The sequence below is a fragment of the Solanum pennellii genome, chromosome 12, assembly GCF_001406875.1.
Source record: "Solanum pennellii chromosome 12, SPENNV200".
NCBI lineage: Eukaryota > Viridiplantae > Streptophyta > Magnoliopsida > Solanales > Solanaceae > Solanum > Solanum pennellii.
In genome coordinates, this window is record NC_028648.1 from 75019528 (window position 1) to 75046536 (window position 27009).

Genomic DNA, 27009 nt, shown 5'->3' on the forward strand with positions numbered 1-27009 from the left:
TATATATATATACATACAATGTATCCATTTAACAAAGTGCATTCATATAAACTCACCTAAAAACAAGTAGGTCCTCCCCTGAGAGGGACCGATCTGAGATCCTTTAGAAGGAAAACAGTAGATTTACTGGGTGTGATGTTGTATATAGTTGAGTTGAATGACTAAAAATAAGGTACAAGGCATTGTCAATTAAGTTTGTAATTTATTTAGCCCAGGCCAGGGAAAAAGCAACATGAATGATAATGAAGTTGCCACAATTTATGAGTAGGTTGTTTGGTATTTTTTAAAAAAAGATTTTGCTTTGATATTTATTAAGAAGTAGTTTTAAACGATGCCAACGTTAATAGTAAGGTTGTAGGGTAAACAAGTAATCTTAGTGTTGGACAAGAATGTTTTGATATGTTATCTATTGTACTGTGTCTTATTACTATTATTTATGTTGCCTTTGAGCAGCTCTGTGATTACTTGGGTGTCGTCGAGTGGAAGAAACACCATGCAACACTCATTTGAATTTCTTAGATTGCTTAAAGGTACAAATCAGGTAATGAAAAATGAAATTATCCCATTAAAATTTGTATCACATGTTCTTAAAAAAGATTTTATATCTAACATGCATTCTCACTTTTATTTATTATTTTATTTTATTTTATTTTATTGTTAATTTAATAATTTGAGACAACAATAACAAAGTTTTAAAATTTTTATTTTTTGTCAATAAATAAGTTAATAAATTAATATAAATTAAGTGGGGAAATTTATAGGTAATTCGCCTCAGTGGTATGCCCATTTCCACTAAACTGGATCACATTCGACCCTAGAAATTGTTTGAAATATTTTTGTTAAACTATTGTACATAGTTCCTAGATTGTGTTCTTCTACTTGTTTTGGGGAATGCACTAGAAGAACTAGCTAGCAAAATGCCTAGTTCATAAAAAAATGTCACCTTCGTCAGCTTCTTGGCCAAGTTGTCTGCTACTCTATTTTACACCTGAAACACATGGGTCATCTATTGATTTTAAGTTTTCGCATCAAGTACCTACACACATCAACATTTTTCATATAGTGTATTAGTGTTTTTTTTTAATGCATTTGAATAGTCTCAATAGAATCAAAATTTATTTCAAGAGGAGTGAATCTGTGGTCTACAACTATTTTGATCCCTCTTCGCATTGCTAACAGTTCAGCTCTTATAGTGTTTGTGTGGGGAGTATGCTCTAAAACAGAAATTATCCAATGGACCAGTTTATTTTCTTTTGTAGTGCTTTATTTGCCAATGAGTAAACTCTACACATTGGCCTGAGAGATGGCTTGGTGGTCACTAACGGGACTGCTTTGGCGATTGAAAGTGTTGTTATTCCTTGTTAGCCATATGTTCCAGAGCCAGAAAGGAATAGGAGTATTCTGGTCCATCCATTGGTTTAAATGTTTCCCCATAAGTTTATTCCATTAATCGGTCCAATTGCTCATATTTATCTTACCCGGTTTCCGCTCTTTACATTCCTAAGGTTGAGGAGATTCATTCTTTTTTGCTGAAGGGACTAATTTTTAGGCAGTCTTCAATGTTGCAATAAAAAGACGAATGTTTCGATTTCACCGGGCGCACTTGCAGCCCAGATCCATTTAAGCTTCTCATTTGGCACCCCTGGGTGCTTGAATGTTTTATCCTTAATATAGTCGTACGTTGTACATGTTAAGATGAAGCCATTCCTTGTCAGTCCCCAATCCAATACATATTCTTTAGTTCCCTGTTGTGGGAAGAGGTGGCGGTTAACCATGCTATTCGTACACTCATGCAATTTGAAGGAATGTTTTTCAAATTCCCATGTCTCATGGTGATAGATTTCGAAAGTCTCAATTTTTCCTTCCTCATTGGTCGTTGGGCCTTGGATAATGCTTCGCATAGTCTCAATATGGGAGCCAACTATCACTGAAAAAGGTCAATCTGTTTTCTATATGCACTATCCACTTTGCTTTCTTTGATATGTCTATCAAACCATTTTGAATGTTTTTCCATGTTCTAGAGACAATTCCTTATTTGGAGATTTTATTGGACTTCAAGTATCCTCTCATTAGGACTTTACTCTATACATTATTTGGTTTCTGATCCTCAAGGATAGGCTTGAGAAAATAGTTGATTTCCGTATCTAACTTTTCTATATGCTAACCCTCTCATGTTTTCCCTATATGTTATCCTGTGTTAATTTCGGAGTGTCCCCCAATTAAGAAGGTATACTATCATGTCTCCTCTGTTGTCCCCTAGATGAATTCTCTCTAGATTTTGTTCATTGAGCTAGTAATATTGCATAACATTGTTATATATTGAATAACATAAAAGTTGATACTACTAAGGGAGTCCTTCGCAAGCACTACCGTACCTGTAATATTGAGGAATTCTATCTTTCAGCGAGACATATTTTTCATCATGTTGTCAATGATTTATTGAAAGTCAGTATTCCTGGGCTTCTGTTGGATGATTGGCAAGCCTAGGTATTTCCCAAGGATTTGTGAGGCTTCTATCCTTAAGGGAGTGGAACATATTGTTCTAGTATATGTGGTGGAGTTCTTAGAGTGGATGATTTGGATTTGTCAAGTTTCACCTTTTGTCCATAGTTGGTGCAGAAAACATTGAGGATCTTGGAGGTGGCACTACAGTTCTTATTGTTAGCTCTAGCAAACATCAGGGGTCATAAGCAAATAAAATATGGAAAAGTTTTATCCCTCTTACAGTAATTGTTAATGGGGGTCTATTGTTTTTGTACTAAATCTCTTTCAATGTCTCCGTAGAGCTTTTCCATACAAATGATGAAGAGACAGTGAGACAGGTGGTCTCTTTCTCTAATTCACTTTTAGGGTCTAAAGGAACTAGTTCTTTTTCAGTTGACAAGTATGACAATAAAGATAGTACAAATGCAGAAAGGATGAGCTTGGAGAGTTTATGAGGGAAGTTGAAGTACTAGAGGGTTTCCCTTATGTAGGACGATTCCAATTTGTCAAAGGCTTTTTCGATGTCATTTTGAGCATCCTGTTAGACTTTTGTCCTTCAATCTTCCCTAAAGTGGAGATGTATTCTTTCACAATGATAGCATTGTCTGAAGCTTCTTTGTTGTGAAGGAAACTTGCTTGATTGAGTCCAATGATAGAAGGAAGGATGTGCTTTATTATTATTACCAAGATCTTTCTTACAAGCTTGTAAGTTGTATTGCACAGGCCAATGAGATTGTATCTTTTGAGGGTTAAGGGGTTAGGACATTTCAGGATGATGCACATGATGATAGTTATGTTTTAGGTAGGCATGTGGTACTTTTGAAAAGCAACATTAGAGAAGGTTATGTTCTTGCCACAAACAATATTGCAGTATTTTTTGTAGAACATGTCGTTCAGTCCATCAAACCTAGGGGCTTTGAGGGGGTGCAAGGACTTGAGGGCATTGGTGATTTCATTATATCCAATGGGGGGAGTAAATGGAATTGGATATTTCCTCAGAGGTATTTTCCCCTTTAATTGATGTTTTTTCTATTGGATTGGTTGTGCTTAGTGGTGTAGAGGGTTTTAAGAATCTAGTTATGTGGGTCATGAGTTCATCTTGGTACTCTATTAGCTTTCAACTATCGCCCTTCATTCAGGTGATACAATTTCTTCTCCTTCTATTTACTGTAGATGTTTGCAAGATATGGTGTTTGCATCACCCTCTCTAATACAATTTATATGAGGCTTGTTTTTTATAAATTCTTTCTCAGTAGCGAGGAGGTTTTTGTACTCTCGAATGAGACTAGAATATAGATCTTGAAGGAAGGCACTATTGAGGTATCTTAGGGACATCTGTTCTTGAAATAATTATTCTGATGTTTCAGAAGATGTTTCCAAAGGCAAATGTATTCAAAGAGGTGGCCTCTTTTTGGAAAGGATTTATCGATGCATAGAAGGTATCTTGGTTATCAAACTAATGCTGGACCAGGGGTTTGAATGATGGGTTCCCACACAACATGGTCTTCATTCTGAATAGTTTTAGACCATTATTTATGAAGTGTAATGATCATAGGGCAGTGGTCAACCATGCTTCTGGGAAGGTGGGCTATTATAGAGTCAGGGAAAAGCTTTATCTAGGCATCATTTCAAACACACTTATATAGTCATTCAAAGACAAGGTTGCTTCTATTCCTATATCTCTTGTTAGTCCAATTATATTTACAATATTTATGTTGTAAGTACATAATTTTGCATTCATTCAAGCAATTCAAGAAGAGACTAACCCTATTGTTATTAATGTTAATCCCTCCTAGCTTTTCGTTGGCATGGGGACATTATTGAAGTCTCCACCTGAGCAACTCTCCAGAATTCGTCTTTGAGAGGCTACCTACTTCTTTCCAGATGTAAGTTCTAGTGTGGAAGTCAAGAATAGCATAGACGACTAAAAAAAAAAAGAAAGAGGGGGAGTTCGATAGTAAATTGACAAAGATATGGATTCCTTTGGGGTTATTGACAAGTTTTCCAGCTTCAGTGTGTCACAATTTAATATTATAACTATTTGTTCGGAGATACCATTTATAGAAAACTAGATTTGTGAGTCAAACTTGAGCTCATCAGTAAGGCTTTGATGCGTATTAATTTTTCTTTCATGTAAAACGAGCATCACGGGCATGTGAATGTTCACCATTGCTCTACACCATCGCCTGAAGCTCGCGTTATCGGATCATGTCTTGTTCCACATAATAAACATCATCAAAAACACATGTTGTGTTGTTTACTCCTACAAGCCCTTCCCATTCTCGTTCTCCACTCGAGATCTATATTCAAATGGGTTTCTGTACCACTACTTCATGGATAGTTCCTTCTCGTTCCTAAAATTCAAGGTGCATCTCTTAATCTCATGTGGAAACTAGACTATTACTCCAATGTTGAAGGGTTCCTCGAACTCCTAAACATTCTTATCGTTCCTAATTGTTTTTTCCTATAAGCTATAGGATTGAGGTTTCCATTCCTTCTGGTTTTTATTCTCTCCTTCTATTTGTGGTATTTGTGAGTATAGTATGTTCTAGACCGCCTGAGGTATTTTAGGTAGTAAGGGAAGACCCTAAGCACTACTTAGGTATGAGAGAGTGCGATAGAAGGGGAGGCTCTGGAATGTGTCGCTCATCAATACACTTAGTTCCTACATTGTGGTTGTGTTCCTATTTCCACACATCTGGGTTTATCTTTGTGTCTGCATTCATATTTCTTTGCCTTATTCTATTATCCCGTTGTTGATCCCATGCTTGATGATTTTTGCTAGGTATGCCGGATCTATGAGAATTAGTGTCACTCAATGTCTTGCTTTCATGAGTTGGAAGGTCTGATGATTGTCTTGCAGTTCTAGCTTTAGCGAGGAGGTCGGAGTGTGGTGCGTGTCATCGGCTCTGTCATGAAGATCAGTGGGTTTTCTTGTATATTTGGTGGTGGCATTTGGTTGGATGCATACTTACTATAGTTTGCGTCTAAGTCCTTTTGCTTAGTTGTATTTTGTGGTGTATCATCATCCATCATGTTTGTATTAATTTTATAGATGCGTGATGCGACTTCAATAGTTTTGTCATTGGCAAGAGGGTGATAAATACCCTGAGTATGGCCTGTAGCAGCTATTTTGATCATCGGAGAATTAGGGGAGGGAAGGGGATATTTAGTCATTAAGTCATGGGGCCCTATGTTTCCCATCGGATTTAAGGTCGCGTAATTACTAGCCATGATGGGATTTTCTTTTTTGGATTCTCTCTCTCTTCTGTAATGGTTATGAAAAGCATTTGGTTGGCAGTGTTCATATTTTTACAGCTGTGACATTGGCCTTAGAGTTAAGAGTTGCGGCACCCTCTTCAAATTATAGTATTTTTTGTTTTTTTTTTTTTGTTTTTTCATTAATATTTGCACAGTCTGCTAGTGCTTGCATAGGGGAACCGGTGTTTTGTAACATACTCTAATAAGGGTCTTATGACCTTTCCTGTCTTGATTGTTTTCCTATTGAGTCCTTTGTGCTCATATGCCTTCTTTCTGTGTTGCAGTTTTCCTCCTATTAGGAAATGATACGATTTCTAGGGTGTCCAACTGATTCATTCATTTAGGTGGTTGTGGAGGGTAGTGAGGATTTTCTAAATAGTTAGCTTTTTCAATGCATTTTCATAGGGTGTGGACTATTCTACCGTAATCAATAAACATTATTCCCTCCCCTTTATAAATCACTCTTTGCTTACGGTTCCCAATCAACACTTCTATTTTGACTAGAACCTCAATTGGGAAATGGATATAGATTTTTCCATACCGCCCTTTGATTGTGGTGGAGGTGCAAGTGTCAATCTTGAGCAATGCCCCTAGTTTCTTCCTCACCTTTTATGTTATGTTTTTATCACAGAATTCTATTTATAACTAGGGTAATCTAGCCCATTAGTTGTATTCGTTAGAGTTGACTTTTGGAGGAAGAATTTTTGTTTCCATGTTTTGACAGATAGCAAGATCCCCGCAACGAATCAAGGTTCTTCATGATTTTTTTTTTTTGCATATATTGCAACTGATTTATTTTTACAATGTGGTAGTCCCATTGTAGATTTATTAGAGTTAGTGGCTTTGTCAAATTCAATATGTCTGTTAATTTTATCTTTAGGAAGGCATGTGTTACCCGTTTCTCGAAGAATTTAAAATGACGGATATGCACAATGGTTGGCAGAATATGATTTTATCATCTTCATTAAGATTATTGCATAATTTTTTTAATTTCAATATTTCCTTCCAAGGCTATTTGTCCTTAGGACTTTCCATAGAGCTAATTAAGTCTCTGGTCATCCAGCACTTCTTTGAAGGTCTCAGATCTTTAATTATCTTCTGCCATGGTAGTAGACAAATTTGGTTATTCCGGTGGATCGGAGGGGGGGAAGGAGGGGGGTTCAGGGGTTGTTGTTCAGTGTAGCATGCGGTAGTTTTGGTCATCTAGAGAGGGTGTTTGTTAATCTATATATCAACATTTTGTTTTTATTTATTCATTTGTAAATACACTTGAAACACCAATGCTATTAAAATTGATCGTTTTTAAGTTGTACCAGAAAAGGTCCATATTATAAATGATACGTAAAAATTATATCACTATTTAAACAATCCCTTAACCCTAGATTATAGGAAATAACACTCGGAATCGCGCTGATCTTCCTTTTTATTTATCCTTTTCCTGGTAGCTCGCCCCTCCCCCAAAAATAAATATCCATTGGTCTATTTCCTTTTCTTCTTTTGACACCATGAAAACTATTTATAGCGCCACCATGTGAGCATTGTTGTTGACCTGCTTTAGTAATTGTTTCTTGGGATCCCATCACGGCATTAACAAATAAAGTTCATCACAATTGCAACCAACACATCACCACTTCTCTAACAAAGGTATTCATTAACACCCCAATAAGATAAAAAGATTCTCAATCCTAATTTTTGTTTAGTTGCAATTTCTTATATGAAAAATCAATAAGATCTTCACCTTTATATTTCCATTTCTTCATTTAAATATAAGAAAAATATTTAAAAGGTGGCTAATTATATTGGAAAGTCAATAAACTTATCAAATTTTATTTAGTGCGCACCTAAATTCTATGTTGGCCTAATTATCTCATCGAACTTTGTAAATTGATAATCTCGACCTCCCTCGATGGTGATGCGGCAAAGAGCGTGAATGCATATTTTTTAGGTGCATGCATGAGAGGGATGAAAAATAACAGAAAATAGCTTCAAAGTTGCTAGTTTCAACTATTAATTGACACATAATCAATATGATTATTTTTTATGGTTCAATTGTATTTCTCTATATTCTTTCTTAATCAACACTGAATATTTTATTTTGGATGTGTTTTTAGTCTTTTTTTGAATGTAATAATTACTTATTTAAACATTTATCTAGCTTCTCGGGAAAACAAATTGAAGAGTTCAAGAATGAAGTCTTGGTGATCTCAAAATTGCCGCACATGGATCATTGCCTATTGTCTTGAAGGGAATGATTTAATTACTCTGATTATATATAATATATTCTTTAGATGTAGTATTTGAATGTACACTGTGCTTTTTCTTATAGATATTCTTTTCATGTTTCAGTTAAATCTAACTTACATGTACAATGAGAATGTAAGTGAATCAAGCTATTGCATTGCAAACTCCGCTTGCCCAAAAACTTACCACTTGCATTTTTAAAAATTTCATGAATAGTTCAAGAAGCAAGTAACCAGTACGATTTAATGGATATATACTTTAAAAATATCATATCTTATACTTATGTTTCTCTTTGGTTAGGTTAATGAGAAAATATTTCTCTTAGGGTAGTTAAAGAGAATAAAATTTGAAAATACATATCTCTGGTGCTGATGTTATTGGCTACTTTTAAGGCATTATCTTATAATCTAACTTAGGGAACACTTTTTTCTGAATGTTGTTATGAAATATTTTCATGCATACGCTTGTGTTGCTTCAGCTCCTTGCATTAAACGATCATAAATTGTTATGCAATAGCTTAAATAAACATAGAATTTGCTTTTGTTTTGATCTATTTTGAGTTAAGAAAGCTATCGGGCCAAGTCGAGTGGCTTTTACATTAGTTAATTGTCATTTCTTGCTATAGGTTGTGTGAACGAGTTTTGGGTATTTTGCATTAAACGAGAGCTTAATAACCTTTCATGTCTTTATTTTATTATGTATTCCCGGGGAAACTTTTTATCCATTTTACAGGTATGCTCTATCATGTATTGTTTGTTTATTCAACTGGATATCATCACACATGTGTGATAATATTCAGTTGAGTAAACAAACAAGAGATGAGAGAAGATACCTCTAAATTGGTTGAAAAGTTCCTCGAAAGCACATAATAAAAGCAACAACATATTGAAAAGTTAATATGATCTCAAATAATGCAACCTACACAGAATCCGTTCACAAAATCTAAAACAAGAAATTACAATACGTTAAGAAGGGGCCCAAAGAAAAATTTCAATTTGCGGTCTTAAACATAAATTCACTTTAGATACGTATTTATTCAAAAATAATATAGTTACACTATTTAGATAAATATTATTAGTGCCTAGTATTATTCTTTTTGTTACTAGTTTTATGTAAGATTTTATCAACTCAACATTGAAAAACATCATTTAAATTAGACAACTATTATATGTAATGTTAACATAATGATATAAGTAATAAGTTGATAAATATTAAATAATGATAATAGCTCGAACCATAGAATGTGACTAAACAATTGATGACTTGTTATACGTCATTTTAATATGCTTAAAGTAATGCTTGAAATTAAAATTTAAAAAGAAACAAAAAGAATTTATAATTCTTTTTGTTCAACACTTTTTATTGTTAATTCTTATTTTTAACAAAGTACTAAAGTGGATACATTAATTAATTTATAATAAAGTTATATTTTTTTATCATAAATATTTAATTATTCTATAAATATTTTAACACAAAATCAATTCTTGAAAAAAACATGGGGCTCAAAAATTTGGGGACTTTAGGCATGCCTTATTTTTAAAAGGTAAAACTCACTCCACTTGAAAGGAGTTTGTTTACTCAAAATGGATTAAGATCAAAGCAAGTCCTAAGTTGATCATTATTATGACATGGTGAGACATGATCGTTCAACACAAGTAGATGAAGAAGAAACATTGTGTATATCAAAGATTGCATAACCGCACTCAAAAAACATGTTTTGCCTAAGTTAGACATCCAACACCCTAAAACAGTATCGAACATAGGCTCCAGTGAGATGTATTTCGTAATGTATTTATCATTCATGAGACATGGTTTGTCTTAGTAAGACATGACAATAACCTAAAAGAAAGCCCTACACTTAGACCGTTTATCACTCATTCACCCAAAATTGGGATGGGAGCAAACCATCTTAGAAAATGCTCACATAGGCAAGAGTATAAACATTTTTTATAGAGTATTGTCACATGGTAATCCTAATAAAATTTTATTATATCCATTGTTTATATCTGAAGTATTTTATTCTTAGATAGTAGAGTATCTCAATTAAACAGGTTTACATGAAATATCACCATGTGCGACTTATGCTCAACTGAGAAAATACTTACTGACCAAAATATATAGATTGTTAATCGCTATGCTTGACAGCACTTATTGACTAATGGATAAGTGACCTTTTTGTTACAAATGCATTCTATATAGGTCAAATGTTTAATACATGTGATATTTGAGTATCTTTACTTTAGGTAATATTGTGACATTTTTGTAACAGATTTGCTTGGATAGTTTTAAACAAACAATCTAATGCAACTTTATTGGATTCAGTTCAGGGTAGAAGTGATTACAGCATCTCCAGATGCTCAATTTATACTATTTGCATTTGATAGTACAGGAAAATGATAATCCTTTTTACTATACACGGGTGCATATAGGCTACTTTTGTTTTGGTAAATCCTCCTGTCTAATTCTTAATTTTGTTGTGTGACATAAATAATTATTTCTTCTTCTATTGAAGTCATCTGCATTCCTGGTTTAAGATAGAGACCCAATCTTTATTCTTAATTGCATCAACTAGTAAGTAAAAAAGACTGATAAGATAAAAGTTCTCACGTTTTTATCACCTATTTCTTTATTGGAATTGGTGCACAGATATATTTTTTGTTAATCACCGGAAAAGTAAAATTCTTTGAAGATTTATAATACAACATGATAAAGAAACTATAGCCAATACTATTTTCCTTGTTTCATTGCAATTGTATCTTGGAGAAAATTGTTGAAAAGGTGGCAATCTCCAACCACACACTATATTTACGCTCCAAATATAGAGTTCTCTATTTATTAAAATTGTTACGATGTTCCCATAAATTCTCTATTAATGCAATACAGAGTTTACAATAAGCATTTTTGTACTTAATTTTTGTATCTCTAGCATAAAATCGTCAAATTTTATATTTTCATCTATCACCATTTTTGTCGTTGGAGTTATAGCATCTACGACATCTTGAATTGATACATTATAATCATGTTCATCCTCAATAATCATGTTGTGCAATATAAAATGCAGTTATTATATCATGTAGTTCTTTTCTTAAAAAATGTGACGGTTCTGCAATAATTGCGAAAAGGAATTGCAAAATCTGAATACATCTTCAACATATTTTCAGCATGATTCTTGTTTCATCGCACATTAATTTTTTCATTGTATTTTATCTTGTATTTAAATTATTATTTTATGCATTTAATTGTTATATTGTATTTAAATTATCATATTTCGCATTATATCTTTAAATTAACATTTTTAAAAATATCATTTGTTTATTCTTTATATTGAATCTTATTAATTAATTCAAATTATGTTATTGATTAAAATAGAAAAAAATAAAATTCTATTAATTTGGGATGAAAGTACTATATGTTAAATAATATATTCTTAATAATATTACATTACATTTCCAAAGAAATATGAAAATTAGATAATTGACATTATATGTAAAATAATACTTTAATGAGAAACTAATTTATTTAATAATAAAATATTGAAAAGTGAAAGATATAGTGTGAATAGCAGTTCAACAAATTTTGAGAATTGTTAATCAGCTCTCTAAATTTGAAGAATAAAGAGTGATATGGAGGTGGGTTGAAGTGTTCATTCTATACTCTCCATTAATAGAGAATGGAGAGTAAAATGTAGGTGGGTTGGAGATGGTCTAAGGTTTTCATCAGGCAAAGAATATCCCCATGGGGCGCTCGAGTTTTGTTTGTTAAAAAGAAAGCTGATTCTTTTCATATATATATTCAATATCATCTGTTGAAAAAGGTGACCATTAAGAATAAGTATCCTCTTCAAAGGATAGATAATTTGTTTCACCAACTCTAAAGAGCATGCTACTTTTCTATGATTCACCTTCGGTCGAGCTATAACCAATAGAGGGTGAACGAAGATAGTGTTCGGAAGACGAATTTCCTTCGTTGTATTGTCATTACGAGTTTGTGGTAATGTCGTCTTGATTGAATAATGCTCCAACATCGTTTATGGATTTAATTAATAGGGTGTTTAGACAATATCTTGATATGATTATAATTGTGTTCACTGATGATATATTGATTTATTAGAGACGTGAGGATGATCACATCAATAATTTGAGGATTTTGTTGAAAACTCTCAAGGACTAACAACTATTTGCAAAGTTTAGTAAATACGAGTTTTGGCTAAGGTACATAGCTTTTCTTGCTCATATATTTTCAAGTGCAGTAGTTGTAGTATATTCTAAGAAGTCGGATACGCTCAAGAATACGCTACTGTGTTGACATTAGTAGAAGTGGCTGATGGTTTTGTGGTATATTGTGGTGCCTTGAGAATTGGGCTAGGATGTGTGTTTATGAAAAATAGGAAAGTTGTTGCCTTTGCTTCAAGGAAACTTTATATCCATGAGAAGAATTATTATACCAATGAATTGAAATTGGTGGTTTTTAGCTTTGTCTTAAAGATTTGGAGGCATTATTTATATGGTGTTTATGATGGTGTTTTTACCGACAAAAAGAGTTTGCAATTTGTTTTTCACCAAAAAAATCACAATCTACGCCAAAGAAGCTGGCTTGAGTTATTTAATGATTATGATATGAGTGTTCTCTATCCCACATGTAAAGAAAATGTGGTGGTGGATGCTCTTAGTTGGTATGGATGCTAGTATTTGCCCATATTAGAAAGTTCAGAAGGAGTTGGTCCTAGACGTTCATAGATTGGCCGAATTCGGTCTTAAGTTAGTGGAATTTTACCAAGACTGGTTATGTGGTTTACAAAGGCTACGAATTGTCTTTTGTGATGGAGGTGAAGATCTTGATCCAATTTTGTTGAGTTGAAAGAAGCGGTGACAAATCGTTGAGGCTTTCTCCTAAGGGGGATATGGTGTAATTACGTACCAAGTTCATTTTTGTGTTCCTAATGTTGATGACTTGAAGGAACATATTTTGTCAGAAGCCCATAATTCTCACTATGTCATTTAACTGGGATCATCCAAGATCAATTGTGATTTATGAGAGGTCTATTGGTTTAATGGGATAAAAAAAGTGTTCCGGATTTAGTGGATAAGTAACCTAATTGCCAACAAGTCAAACTTAAACATCAGAAATCGAGATGTTTTCCCTACACATAAATATTCCCACTTGGAAGCGGGAAGATTTGAATATGGACTTCATTGTAGGTTTGCCTCGCAACAGGTGACAACATACCATGATTTGGGTTATAGTTGATTGGACGATGAAATCGACTCATTTTATTCCTAACAAGGTGTCCTACTAAATGGAGCATTATTAAAAGTTGTACTTGAGATAAATGGTAAAGTTGCATGGAGTGCCTTTGTCCATTATTTCAGATCGTGGTACTGGGTTTTGGAAATCTTTCCAAAAAGAGTCTTTGTACTTGTGTTAAACTTTGATACCTTTGATCCCAAAACTAATTGGCAAGTGAAGATGAATATCCAAACCTTAGAGGACATTTTGAGAGTTTGTGTGATTGTTTTTAAGGGCAATTGAGGTGACCATTTTCTATTGAGTTTGCTTATAACAGTAGCTAGCGCTCGAGTATTTATACGACTCCATTTTAGGCGTTGTATGGTAGGAGGTGCAAATCTCATATAGGTTCGTTTGAGGTGCGTGAAGTTGCCCTAATTGGTCATAAATTTTTATATCAGGCTATGGAGAAGGTTTTACTTATAAGAGAAAGGTTGAAAATGGTTCAAAGTCGACGAAATTCATATGTCGATATTAGAAGAAGAGATATTGAGTTTGATATTCTTTATTGGGTTTGCTTGAAAATTTAACCATTAAAGTGTGTAATCAAATTATTTAATAAAGGGATGTTTAGTCCCCGTTATGTTGTATATCTTAAATATTTCCATGGTTTCCTTATTTAGGCATGTTCATGAAAAACTTAAGTTTTGAAAGAAAATGAATTTATTTGGTTGATTTTCCTTATGTTGATGTGCATTGAGTATATGTTGCTTGTAGACTTCATGAGATGATATCTTGAACATGTTTATCTTGAATTTGATGTTTCCTCCTTTGATCTATGCATTTGAGTATGTGTTTCATATATACTTTGTGATATGATGATGAGAGCATGATTAGCTTTGAGTCAAAGTTTTCCTCCTCGGGTATGTGCATAATGAGAAGTGCTTCATGTTTGGATGATAGTTCGTATGTTCTTTATAATGTTTTAATTATGTTCTATCTTGGAGTTGATATTCCTCCTTGGTTCTATGAATTTTTATGAAGTTTCCTGAATGATGGGTTTCTAGTTTGGAGTCCTTTTTGCTCTAAGTGACATCTAGAATCTCATTCGAGGATGGTTATCTTAAGGGAGAGATATTGTAAATCCCCATATTCAATAAGGGGAAATATAACTATTTTCAAATGTTGCAGGTGAAACCAATGAAGGCCACCCACGACCCATGCGTGAAACAACGAACGTAGGTGTGGTCCTTGTTCGGTCACCCCCATTCTTGGCTTAGAGGTCCAGATTCACGGCCGCACCAGCCGACTGTTGGTGGGATGACGGTCCATGGTTGAGATCCTGTTGTCCATCCCCCATGTTCCAGTTTCTAACCACAGTTGATGGCCTTAAGGGAAGGACCATTCGTCGCCCACAGTCTGTCTACTAAGGGTTGTGATTGGCAGGTTTACAATTAGGTCAAGGGTAGTTTGGTACTTTCCTAGGCTAGAAATGAATAAAAAAATTCCTCCTCGTGTTATAGATCCCAACCAAAAAAAGTAAACTATAACGAGAGTAATAAGATACGCAGTTCTGGATGTTTTGAAGTCAAAAAGTATCAAATAAGGGATATTTTTTTAATTTAAAAGCTTTTGCTCTTAAAGACTCTTCAATTCGTCCCCTAATTGGTGATCACGACTCACGTCGCCGACCAACCTGGTGATGCACTGAGTAGTACGTTAGTTCGTCAAGTTTTACAAAACCTCCATTAAGTTAGGTGGTTCAAACGACTGTTAAAGTTGGGCTTGTTGGCCTGTTCGGGGAGTCGTTGACTCAACCTTTGGCTCACCTCATTGCCATTTTATCAAAATATCACATTTCCCACTTACACATTCAATACATGTTATTCATATGGAATAGTAATAACATAAGAACTTGGGTTGCCTCCCAAAAAATGCCTTATTTAACGTCATGGAACAACGAAGATAGCCATTAATGTTTCTTTATTGGCATTGGCTATGGTGCCACTCGATGCTCCCCCTTTTGTCCTTGGATTCAAATGTGTCAAGATTTAACCTACTTGTGTATCTAATCTTTAATGGACACCGAATAAGAATTAACAGTTTGTTTGACAGTAGATACGTCCTCCTTCATCCCTTTAAACACCTTTTCTAAACCTTCCACTTTGTTGCTAATGCATGAGAGAAAATCTTTGGTGCGAAAGCTTTTAGGGCCAGAACTTTGCTCTTTAGGCTTTTGACGCTCATGGGGAGGCACACATATGTTCTTGTCCCATCTCTCTCTTTCCAACTAGTTCCACGCTCACACCATTCCTATCATGGTCTCTCACACTATCATCACGCTCTTTATGCCCACCTTATTCTCTCCCCATATTGGATAGTTTGGACAGAAACTGCCATCTTTATTTGAAAGAAAGATCATATCCTCACTAAATAAAGCCTTAAAATGTGCCTTATCGAGGCTCAGCGCACTAATATCAACATCATTCACAACTTTCAGACCACTACTCATGACATTTTCGGACAACAAGTACATTTCGGTCATCATCTTTTCCATGTTTTGATCCCTTTCATGGTTTTTTAAAATTTGTTCCGAGGTCCTTCTAACATTCAAAGGATACACTCGATCCTTTCTCGTGTACAAAGCAAGACTGATATTCTTCATGACATCAAGCGACTTGGAAGCATTTTCAAATGGTTGTTACATTATACCTCCATGGAATAGTTTGTTAGACACACCTTTGATTGCAAATCTATACTCTGATAAAATGTTGTAGCATGACATTGTTTTTTGGGAGTTCCTGAGTTCGAATTGGAGTAGAAATTTTTGACAGTTGAGACTAGTGTCGTTAATTGGCACACCATCCAAACATTTGAAACCTTGGAAATTATCTCTCAATGAAATTATCCTTGAACAAAGAAAGAACCTTATGTATAACGCTTCGATCAGTTCACCCCAAGTAGAAATGGAGTCCCTTAGTAGGTTGCGTAACAACTTAGTAGTCTCTTCCTTCAAGGAAAAAGGGAACAATGTAGTTGGAATTACTCCTGGGATATGTTCTTCAGTGATAAGGCATCACAAACGTCAACAAAATTTTGAATATGGTCATAGGGAACCACATGAGAAAAGCCTCAAAATAACCCTTTCATTTGCAATAGTTTAACCCTCATGCTTGTCACGTGGAACACCACGTTTCCCTCAACCCAAGGTAACCAGAGAGAACCTACTCCACCAAAATGTTCCTCATTCACGAGTACTTCATTCACATTGTTCAAGTTACCAATGTTGTCATTTTGGCCCAGTTTGTTGGCGTTTCTTCCATTGACACTAATTACGTCACTTGCTCAAAGGGATCAAACATCACTCAAATGGTAAATAGGTTCAACTATAACACAAGCAGATCATAAACCAACTTCAATATGAAAATTCAATAACACCACTCCTCGGCAGCGGCACCATTTATAATAAACATTAATCTACACATCATCCAATAAAAGGAGTAGGCGATTGTATTCGAGTAAAAAATTGAACAAAGAGTTGGGGACAAAACCACATGGAGAGAAACTTTATAGGATTAAATTAAGAAGTAAAGGTTGTGTTCTAATCAGTTCTAGAGGTAGACATTGTAGTAACCAAGTAATGTAAATTAATGGTTTGACAAGAAATGTTAGATTAGATGTTTAAGAGTGTCAATAACTACTACAATAATTACAAAAGCTGTTGAGTAATCAAATATTGATGAATAGTCGGGGATCTGATTGATAGAAAATCAACTGAAAAAAAATATGAAAAGAAAAGACTCGCAAGTGTGGAAATTTTCTCTGTGTGTATACTCAGCAAAACACTCTGATACAAGAGTTTTAAATATATGAAAACTAATAAAATAAAGCAGCACGTTTTATATCCTAGTAAATCAGAAGGTAAAAAAATAAACTCCACTACTCGTAATTCCTAAAGAATAGGAAACAACTTATGTGACTCCTAAACAAATGCAACAACTAAATAATTGAACCACATCTGATCACGTTTGCAACATTCCCTCCCTTAATCTGAAACATCTTTTAGTTTAATTTGCAAACACCAAGTTGATCGCGTAGCTTTAGAAAGGACACTGGTTTCAGGGGATTTGTGAACATGTATGCAACCTGATCTTCACTGCTACAATAAATAAGACTAATCTTTGAATCCTTAGTCACATCACGCTAGAGCTGATACTTAAGATCTATATGCTTACTTCGTCCATGTTAAACTGGATTCTTTGAAAGATTAATAGCCAAAGTATTGTCATAATAGATTCGCGTTGGTCCATCCTTCTTAAAATGAAGTTCTTTAAGAATATTCCTTAGTCAAACTTCTTGACAAGCACAAGATGTTGCAACTACATACTCTACCTCGGTAGTCGATAAAGTAACAATAGGTTTCTTCATTGAAAAACAAGAAATCACTCCAGAGCCCAACATAAAAACGTATCCTCATGTACTTTTCCTGTCTACAAGATTTAATCCATATTCACTATCAGTGTAACAAACCAAATCTCCATCCACTCTCATCTGATAAAGAATTCCAAGGTCACTAGTACCAGTCAAGTACTACATGATCCTCTTGGAAGCTTGTAGATGAATTTCTTTTGGACTCCATATGAATCTGCTAATGAGACTTACAACGTGCATAATATCAGCCCTTGTTGTCATTAAGTACATCAAGATTCCAATGATTTTCTTGTATAAAGTGTTATCCACTTTTGTCCCTTCATGTTCTTTAACGAGCTTTAGACCCTTCCACATTGTTGTTCTCACAATGTTGCTAGTTTTCATCTAGAATCAGTCAAGAATGTCCTGCACATCTTTCTTTTGAGAAACAAAAATACCCTCAACAGATTGATTCACTTCTAAACAAAGAATATAGTGCATCATACCCAAATCGGACATGTTAAACTCAACCATCATGGACTTCTTAAAGTTCTCAATCATAGACACATTACTTTCGGTATAAATTAAGTCATCCGCATATAAACAAACCATCAAGATACCTGCACCTTCCCTTTTTATGTAAAGAGTATGTTTATATGGACACTTTTGAAATCACTGTTTTTAAAAATAAGTAATTATGCGACTATACCAAGCTCTTGGAGCTCGTTTTAGTACATATAGAGCCTTTTTCAATCTAAGCACCCTATTCTCACCACCAAGTTTCACATAGCCAAGAGGTTGTTTGATAAATACCTTTTCTTGAAGTTCACCGTGTATGAAGGAAAATTTCACGTTCAACTGATAGATTTTCCAAGCATTTTGTGCAACCAAAGCAATCACCAATATGATGGTATCTAAACGAGCAACTGGAGAAAACACTTCTACATGGTAAACACCATATTTTTGATTGTAACCTTTTGCTTCTAAGCAAGCTTTGAACTTGCCGACCTCGCCATTTTACTTCAACTTTGTTTTGTAAATGCATTGGACACAAATGGTATTCTGATTTTCTGGAAGATTTGTCAACTCCCAAGTATCATTTTTGTAAATTGATCTTAGCGCCTCATCCATGGCTTGCTGCAACTTCAGGTTTTTAACGGCATCAGAAAAAGATATAGGATCAAAATTACAAAATAAAGAAAGATGATTTACCTTCGTGCCCCTCTATTACGTTGCAGACGTTCATTGTTCAATTGAGAATCACCAAATTCATGTTCAAAACTTTCAGCATACTGTACAGTTGGACTTGCTTGTGACCTGATCTCCAAAGGTCGTTCTAGTTTCTCTTCTTCTTCGTCATAAATTGGAATATGTTGAAACGAATTGTTATAATTCCAATTCTTGATTGCTTCTTCATTATAAATAACATCTCGTCTAACAACGATTTTCTTGGTAATATGATTGAGCAAGCGAAAAGCCTTTGATTTGTCACTGATACCAAGGGAAATGCATTTCTGACCTTTATCGTCCATATTATTCCTTGTCACATCTGGTATATGTGAATATGTTATAAACCCAAAAATCCGAAAGTACTCAACATTTGGTTTTATGCCTACTCCAAGCTTCATGAGGTGTCATGCTTTGGATAGAGCTGGTAGGACATCTATTCAATATATGCACGCCCCAACGAATTTCTTATACCCAAAAATATCTTACTAAGTGAATTGTGAGATTTTTCCTTTCACATAGACCATTATGTTGAGGTGTGTAGGATGCGGTAAGGTGCCTTTCGAATTCAATTTTCTCACAAAATTCTACAAATTCAAGTGAGTTATATTCACCACCTCTATCAGTCCGCAAACACCCAAATTAACAACCTACTTCATTTTCAACAAGCACTCTAAAGATCTTAAAAGTTTCAAATGCTTCAGATTTTTCTCTTATGAAAAATACCCAATTATTTCTCCTATAATCATCAATGAATATAATGAAATAGTATTTACCTCCATTAGATGTATGGCTTATCGGACCACCGATATTTGAGTGCACTAACTCCAATAACTTATTTGCCCTCCAAGAATTGCGTTTCGGAAATTGTTCCCGGTGTTGCTTGTTAACAAAACACTCTTCACATACTTCATTGGGTGACTCAAGCTATGGAAAACCCAACACGAACTCTTTTTGTTTTAGAACTTCGAGCTTTCAAAGTTTAAATGCCCATAGCAAAAATTCCACTTCCAGGAATTCTCTTTAACTTTTGCAAAGAGATGAGATTTTGTGGGGTTGTGAATATATAAAGGAAACAACCGATTTGATGACATATTAATCTGTGCGATTAACCCCAAATAAGAATCACATATATTACAAACTCCATCTTGTATATTAAGTTCATATCCCTTTTCTTGAAGTTGACCAACACTTAGCAGATTCATCTTTAACACAGGGACATACAACACATCACTGATGGTATGAATGGAGATGACTTGTACCTTTCATTTTCCCGCGGCAGAGACCAGTGAATTATCTCCAAATCTCACTGTTTTGGGAATGTTTAATCCCACTCTAAGAAAGCTTCTTTCTGTCCCGACATGTAATTACTACAACCTGTATCAAGATACCATACGTAATTTGAAGATTTTTCTTTGGAAGTGTATGCCATCAAAAGTGAAATCTCCTCTTCTTCACCCTTTGTTTCTACAAAGTTAGATCTGCCACCACTCTTCCTATTTAAATTAGTGCGACATTCAGATCGATAGCGTCCAAATCAATGGCATCTATAACATTAAATTTGAGACATGTCAAGTCTTTTTTCTTTTTCGTGGGAATCTCCAGTGGTGCCTTTCTCCTTCTTTTGGAGAATCTTTTCCTTCCATATGGCGTTCTCCTGATTTGTACCTTTCGATGACATTGCCGCCTTCAATGCTACTTCATCCTTGTCCCGTGGGTTTATTTTCTTTTAATGAACCAACAAAGAACCCTGCATCTCGTCAAGCAATATCTTTGGATTCTTCAATGGAGAAAATAATATAATTAAACTTTGTTGTCATTGAGCGAAGTATTTTCTCAATAATGGTAACATCTTCCAGTCTTTCACCATAAATTCACATTTCGTTTGCGATAGACAACGTCCTAGAGAAATAATATGTTACCGACTCACCACCTTGCATACGTAGAGTCTCAAACTCACCACAGAGTGCTTGAAGCTTCACTTGTTTTGCCTTCACTGTTCCTTGATACTTCTACTTCATGGAATCTCATATTTGTTTGGGAGAATTCTTGTAAAGAATGGTTACTAGTATAGAGCGATAAATAGCCTAAAAAAGGCAATTCTTTGCATTGAGATGCTTTAATCTTAGACTATCGTTTGTGTTTTCGAAAAGGCAGTACCAGTTGTTGGCTCTTGCACACCAATGCTGACAACTAGCTAAAACTCTTTGGACTTAAGGAAGTTCTCCATCAACATGCTGCAATGGTCGTAATAACCATCTAAGCGCGGAATATATGCCTGGACAAAATTTTCGGAAGACATCTCTTGTTGCTGCAATAGTATTTCAAAAAAGAAGAAAAACCTTTTTGTATCTTTTACCAAATGATAGAAAATTAACTGCAATAAAGATTAAAAGAAAAGACTCGCAATTTTGGAAATTTTCTATGTGTTGATACTCAGCAAAACAATCTAATACAAGAGTCTTAAATAGATGAAAACTAAGAAAATAAAGCAGCACGTTTAATATCCTAGAAAATCTGAAGGTTAATAAACAGACTCCACTACTCCTAATTCCTTAAGACTAGGAAACAACTTATTTGACTCCTAAAAAAATGCAACAACTAAATAATTGAACCACATCTGATCACGTCGTCAACACTGATCGATTCTATGCTAATTTGATACATGAGTAATTGAAATTTACTAACATCGGCTGAATCTCAGTGGGTAAACTAGTCTAAAGATTCAATAGCTTTCTCGGGAATAACTATTACCATTCAAGCGATTTCTCTCGAACCTCAACAATCTTAGTAATATAAACAACCAAAACTTTAATTTATCTACTCTCTCGAGCTAGATAAGTAGGATCAAATAAAGGTTATATATCTCGAGTTGAACCCACGATAACCGATTTCGATAACCTTGGTTCGAGAACCTATCTCTCGAGCAAGCCAAGAACACTAAGCTAATATTGAATTTACAACTACACTTAATGATTTAATACAAGGCTATCAATAAAAGTACTTTAAAACATCATTTAATATTTTTTAAAAAATACCCATAAGCTAATTAGAACAAATAATCACATCATCACAACCTAATAATTGGTGTTTTAGCTACACACATCATAAAAAGAAAGAAAATAGCACTAATTAGGTTCTCCATAATCTGGGTATTATAATCCACATCATAACACTGATCCAGAATACTCATATCAAATACCAAATTAAAAATCTACTAGAAAACTCCTAAAACTAAGAAACCAATGAAACTTCCAAGTTCTACAATGGAGAAAGTACTCAGCAAATGACTAGATTTGAGGCAGCACCCTTCTTCTGCTTTTTGAAATTCAAGTTATACTTTCTCAAATTTTGGCCATTAGGATCACTAGGCAAGATTAATCGAGCATCGCTGACCAAGTCGGCGATGTGCTAATAGCTCCATGCCATCGTCGGTTTGTCGTGTCTCCTTAACCTCAGGGTTTTGTTACTTTAGGCGATCAAAGTTTGTGTCGCCCAAGGTATAAATCCATCGCCAATTTGTCTTCTAACCAGGTTGGCTGTTTGGAACTTTAGGCGAGCTGAATTGTGAGTCAACGAGTCAGCGAGATGCTTTGGCGATTTTCAGCTTTTTGTATCTTTAGCGCTTTTCATCTTTTTGGCTCTTTTTGTCACCGTAACGTCCTTGGCTTGCTTATTTGCCTTCATCGCTGAATGTTAATATTTTAAATCAGTTTATAGCATGAATTAGTTATTGAGGACATTAAAAATATGAAAGCCAAGCCCTAAATGAGTCGAAATCTCGTATTCATAAACCTCCCAATCTTATACAAGTTCCCTTAATTGTTTGTTGTAGAAATAATTCAGCCATATAAAATGAACTGCTCAATTCTCATACATTTTACTTTCTCATTGTTGACAGTCTGTGCTATAAGGACATTTCTGTAGTTGAATTTGTGTGCGCTTCATCTTCCCCATGTCTACATTTACCTCATTCATTATTTTCTGGAATTCTTCTGTATGAAACGCCCTTAACTTCTTCTTTAGTAGCTCTAATTTTCTAACTACTTGGTGCATCATCCGATCCTGTATATGTACCTTCCATCCTTCTTGCAAAACTCTTACAAACTTTGAGTGCTTTGTCCATACATTACATATTTGAAAAGCTTTTCTTGTTTTATACTCCTTATTAAGAACTACTTTTGCTGGGTAATGGTTACTAATTCCCTCCGGGAAGAATAATGCTTTGCAACTAGGCATTGTGTCCATAGTTCTTTGTTGATGAATATTCAGTCTATTTTGGAAAAATATTTTGTTTTCATCATGTTTGTCACTCCAAGTATATTTGTTCCTTGAGTAGGAAATTCCACCAATCCATTTTCCATCACACATTTATTGAAGTCCATCTGTTTTACCCATATTATTGGATTTCCCCCTATTCCTTAGCATTCAGGACATAGTTAAAATCACTAATTATGGGTTAAATGCACCTCTTAATTCGTATCAATAAACTCTCCCACAACTCCTTTCTATCTTCCCTGCTATTTAAGGCATACACATGAAATGTGAAAGGAAAGTTGAAGGGGGACGAACTTTTTCTTTGAAGTGACTTCTTGAGCAGTCATGTCTATGCGATTTACAGAATAATAGTTTGCCTATCATGTCATCAATATTCAACCATTTTTGTGCATCTTAAAGTTAGTAACAGACTTGAATCCAGCAAACTTTCTTTCGACCAACTTTTCAATTTCCCCACTTTTAATTTTTATAGGCCAATCAAATTCACCTTTTCTTTATTATAAAGGATTTTAGATCCTTTTGCTTTTTTGGAGTATTAAGTCCCCTTACGTTCTAGCTAAGTATAATCATCATTCCAAGACATTGTGATAGTCTGACCTCCCACATTCTCTTGGGTTCCATCCATTTAATTTTAATTTGGCAGTACCTGAAATAGAGTTAGCACTTTCCAGCTAAGAAGTCTACCCTGAATGAATCTTTGGAAGTGTATTCCTTATCCTTGCGGGTGTTTGCCATCCCTCCTTATTACCCGTTTCCACAATTTCCCCCAATGAGTTGGTAGTTGTGCAACATGAGCCCCTTCTTTTGCTTACAACTTAGGACCTTTCATTTAAAGTCTGCGCACCTCCTCTTCATGCCTATATTTTTTTACAAAAAAAATCATAGTATTGGCTTCCAATCATAGTGGACAAGCTCCTCATTTGGTCTACTGTTTTCATTCTTAAAGTTCACCAGCTCTAGCAGTTGTGTTTCCATATAAACTTCAACCAAACTGCACGCAGAATTTTGACCATTCCTTTCTTTTATGTTGTGGTCAACCATCATAGGTTTCTTGTCAAGCTACGTATTCTACTCAATCCTGCCCTACTGCAATACTTGAAATCCATATATGTGAATTTAACCCAGATTGTGAGTGTTTGTAGTTCTTCGTTGGTGAACTGCAACTCTAGTATCCATTCCTTAACAATGAATAGTTTATTTTTGAAACAGAAAATGCTACCCTGTAACACCTCCTATTTTGCAATCATAGTATCAAATCTCAACAATAGTACCCCATTTTCTTAACATAGACACCATATCTACCATACTTCCTCCATAGGTTCTGTATTGATCATTGTATCCCTAAAGGAGGGTGTGCACCCAACTCAGAAAACAGAACAACGTTGCCCAGTATATAATTTCATATTTTATATCCTCAGTTTTGATTTCTACTATCTCCGCGTTCTTTGTTGGAGTTACATACTCCAATTTGTATTCCACATTAGTTAACTTCGTTATATCAAAGTCATCCCATTCTAATTTTTTCTTGCTCAGTGCATTAGCCTCATCTTCCACTTCATCCACCCAAGATTTCTATGTTACTTGATTTCACACGGCTTCCATATTGAGTGGTCTGAATAACTCTGTCCTAGATGGCTATTACTTTGTCTCGTTGCTTTGGATTACTTCCTTGCTGCATAAAAATGTTCTTGAGTTGGACTTGCCCTTTCTCACTCAATATCTCTTTCCTAGTGTTACCTTTACTACTCAGCTGATTTGAAGCTAGATCTACACTCTTTATTACCAATTCCTCCATTTCTCTAGATTCACCCAATTTTGTACTTGATTCAACTACTCTTTGACTCGAATCAATGGATTTCCCTTCCCCATACCTAGTTTTCGTCCTCGCTGAGAGTTTGCCTTCCTATGTAAATCTTCCTTATCCATTATTGCATTTTGAGTGAGTGGGTATACAAACTCGCTTATCCATGGTGGGCACAAGTTATGATAACGTGCACGAGAGAGAAAGCATGCCAAAAATTAAATATTTAGCATGTATATAAGTAATAGAAAATGCAATTCACATCTTATAAAATGTAAAAAATGCTTGAAATATAGTGAACTTACATGGGCGTTATGAGAATGAAAATAAATAATTAAGTCATTTGAAATTTCTAATGTTTTTTTACTAAATATAAAATAACAATACAAATACCAAACCCGATGTGGATCGGATCAAAATAAATATCTAATTGCAAAAAAATCAAATAAAGAAAAGAAAAAAATGGTAAGAGCTTGTCAGAGGTCCCGAAACCCTAAATCAAGTCGCCCCATCGATCTACCTCACCGAAGCTTTGCAACCATGGCTTACTTAACACTACCTCACCCATTCAAGAATCTTCATTTACAAACAAAATCAATCACTTCTTGAACGTCAAAAATATCACCGATGTCAAGATTAATTTCCAATGATGACTTCTTAAACATAAATGTGGTAGATCTTATCTAGATTGGAAGGTGCATGATTGTGAAATTTACCCCCAATAGAACTAAAATGAAATAGACAATCAATCAAAACATATTATGATCAATTACGCCTTTTACGTGACTTTCCATCTTTTATTTAATCTTATAAACAAATTGAACTCGAAAAGTGTTAATAGGACTATTTATGAAGATTAATTTCTAATTGTGAGAATAAAATATCTTACTGAATGAGGCATGGAATTTGTATTTTTCATTTTTTTGCTGAATGTTAATTTAGAATCCTGAAGCATGTGTTCTATATTTTCCTTATTCTCAGATTTGTTGTGTTGTCCATTTCCAGCTAAATAGTTATTTTTACTTGTTGAGGTGTTTGATTTTTATGTTAAAAAATTGTTTCATGCATTTACCTGCAAAATCAAAAGCAATGTTAGCAAAAAAACTTAATCCCTTTTTGATATGTATGGATCACTTCCACATTGATATCCATCATCAATCCATTAATGTAGCCTAAATCAAGAGATATTATTTAAGGGTCCTCCCATCTTTCACATAAAAATTTAATAGCCATTAAGGGTATTAGGTGGTGTTTAATACAATATGCTATACCCATTCCAATGACCTTTATTTATGCATCAACAACATCCACATTCTACATTCCTTAAGTCAGAATCTATCATCTTCCCTTGTTCATCTCTTATCCAGAAAGCAATTGATCATTGTTCATCCTTTACAATTCCATCAATATTGCACTTGAATTTATGGTGTAACAATCTAATAATGTTTGTTTTTATCAGAGGAGTATAATCTTCAAGGAACTTGACAATCAATGCCCAATTCATTGGATTTTCTTTTAACCATGGGTATATGCATACATTTTTGTGAATCTCTAGTATTATGTTTTGTCTATTCATTCTAATCTTATGCTTGATCACATTCCTTCACTTGTAAATTCGTGATACTATAATAGCAGGAACTGCTTTGAATATTTGCTTTAGTTTAGTACAGAACAACTCTTCCTCCATTCCTCCGATGTTTGTTTGATCTATACCACGCGAAAAAGGACATGCTTCCTCCTTGAATAACCTCGAAATATGGCATGAGTAAGGACCTTCAATGAATAAATGTACAAATGTCTCTTGTATATTGTGGTTACAACAACAATATATCTCAGAATAAAAAATTGTCTCTTCTAATAAGAACTTCCCTTCTAGGAATTCTGCTATATGACAACCTCCATAAAATGAATAACACTTTCAAAGGTAATCCTTTCACCCATATGTTCAATATCTTCTTAAAAGACTCCTTTCTATTTCTACACAACTCCCAAGCTGATTTAACCTTAAATTTTCCAGATCAATTAGGCATCCATCAAGGTTTTTGTCTTCCAATTAATGTGTTAGTCTTTCCAAGATTCTT

General features: G+C 34.5%; 1 long non-coding RNA gene across 1 annotated transcript; it reads left to right on the plus strand.

The window, feature by feature from the left end:
- Positions 1-1615: 1615 nt before the first annotated feature.
- Positions 1616-5826, plus strand: LOC114075067. The gene is made up of 2 exons (XR_003575396.1): positions 1616-1936; positions 5270-5826. It is a non-coding gene; the product is annotated as an uncharacterized LOC114075067 (long non-coding RNA).
- The last annotated feature ends 21183 nt before the right edge of the window (positions 5827-27009 follow it).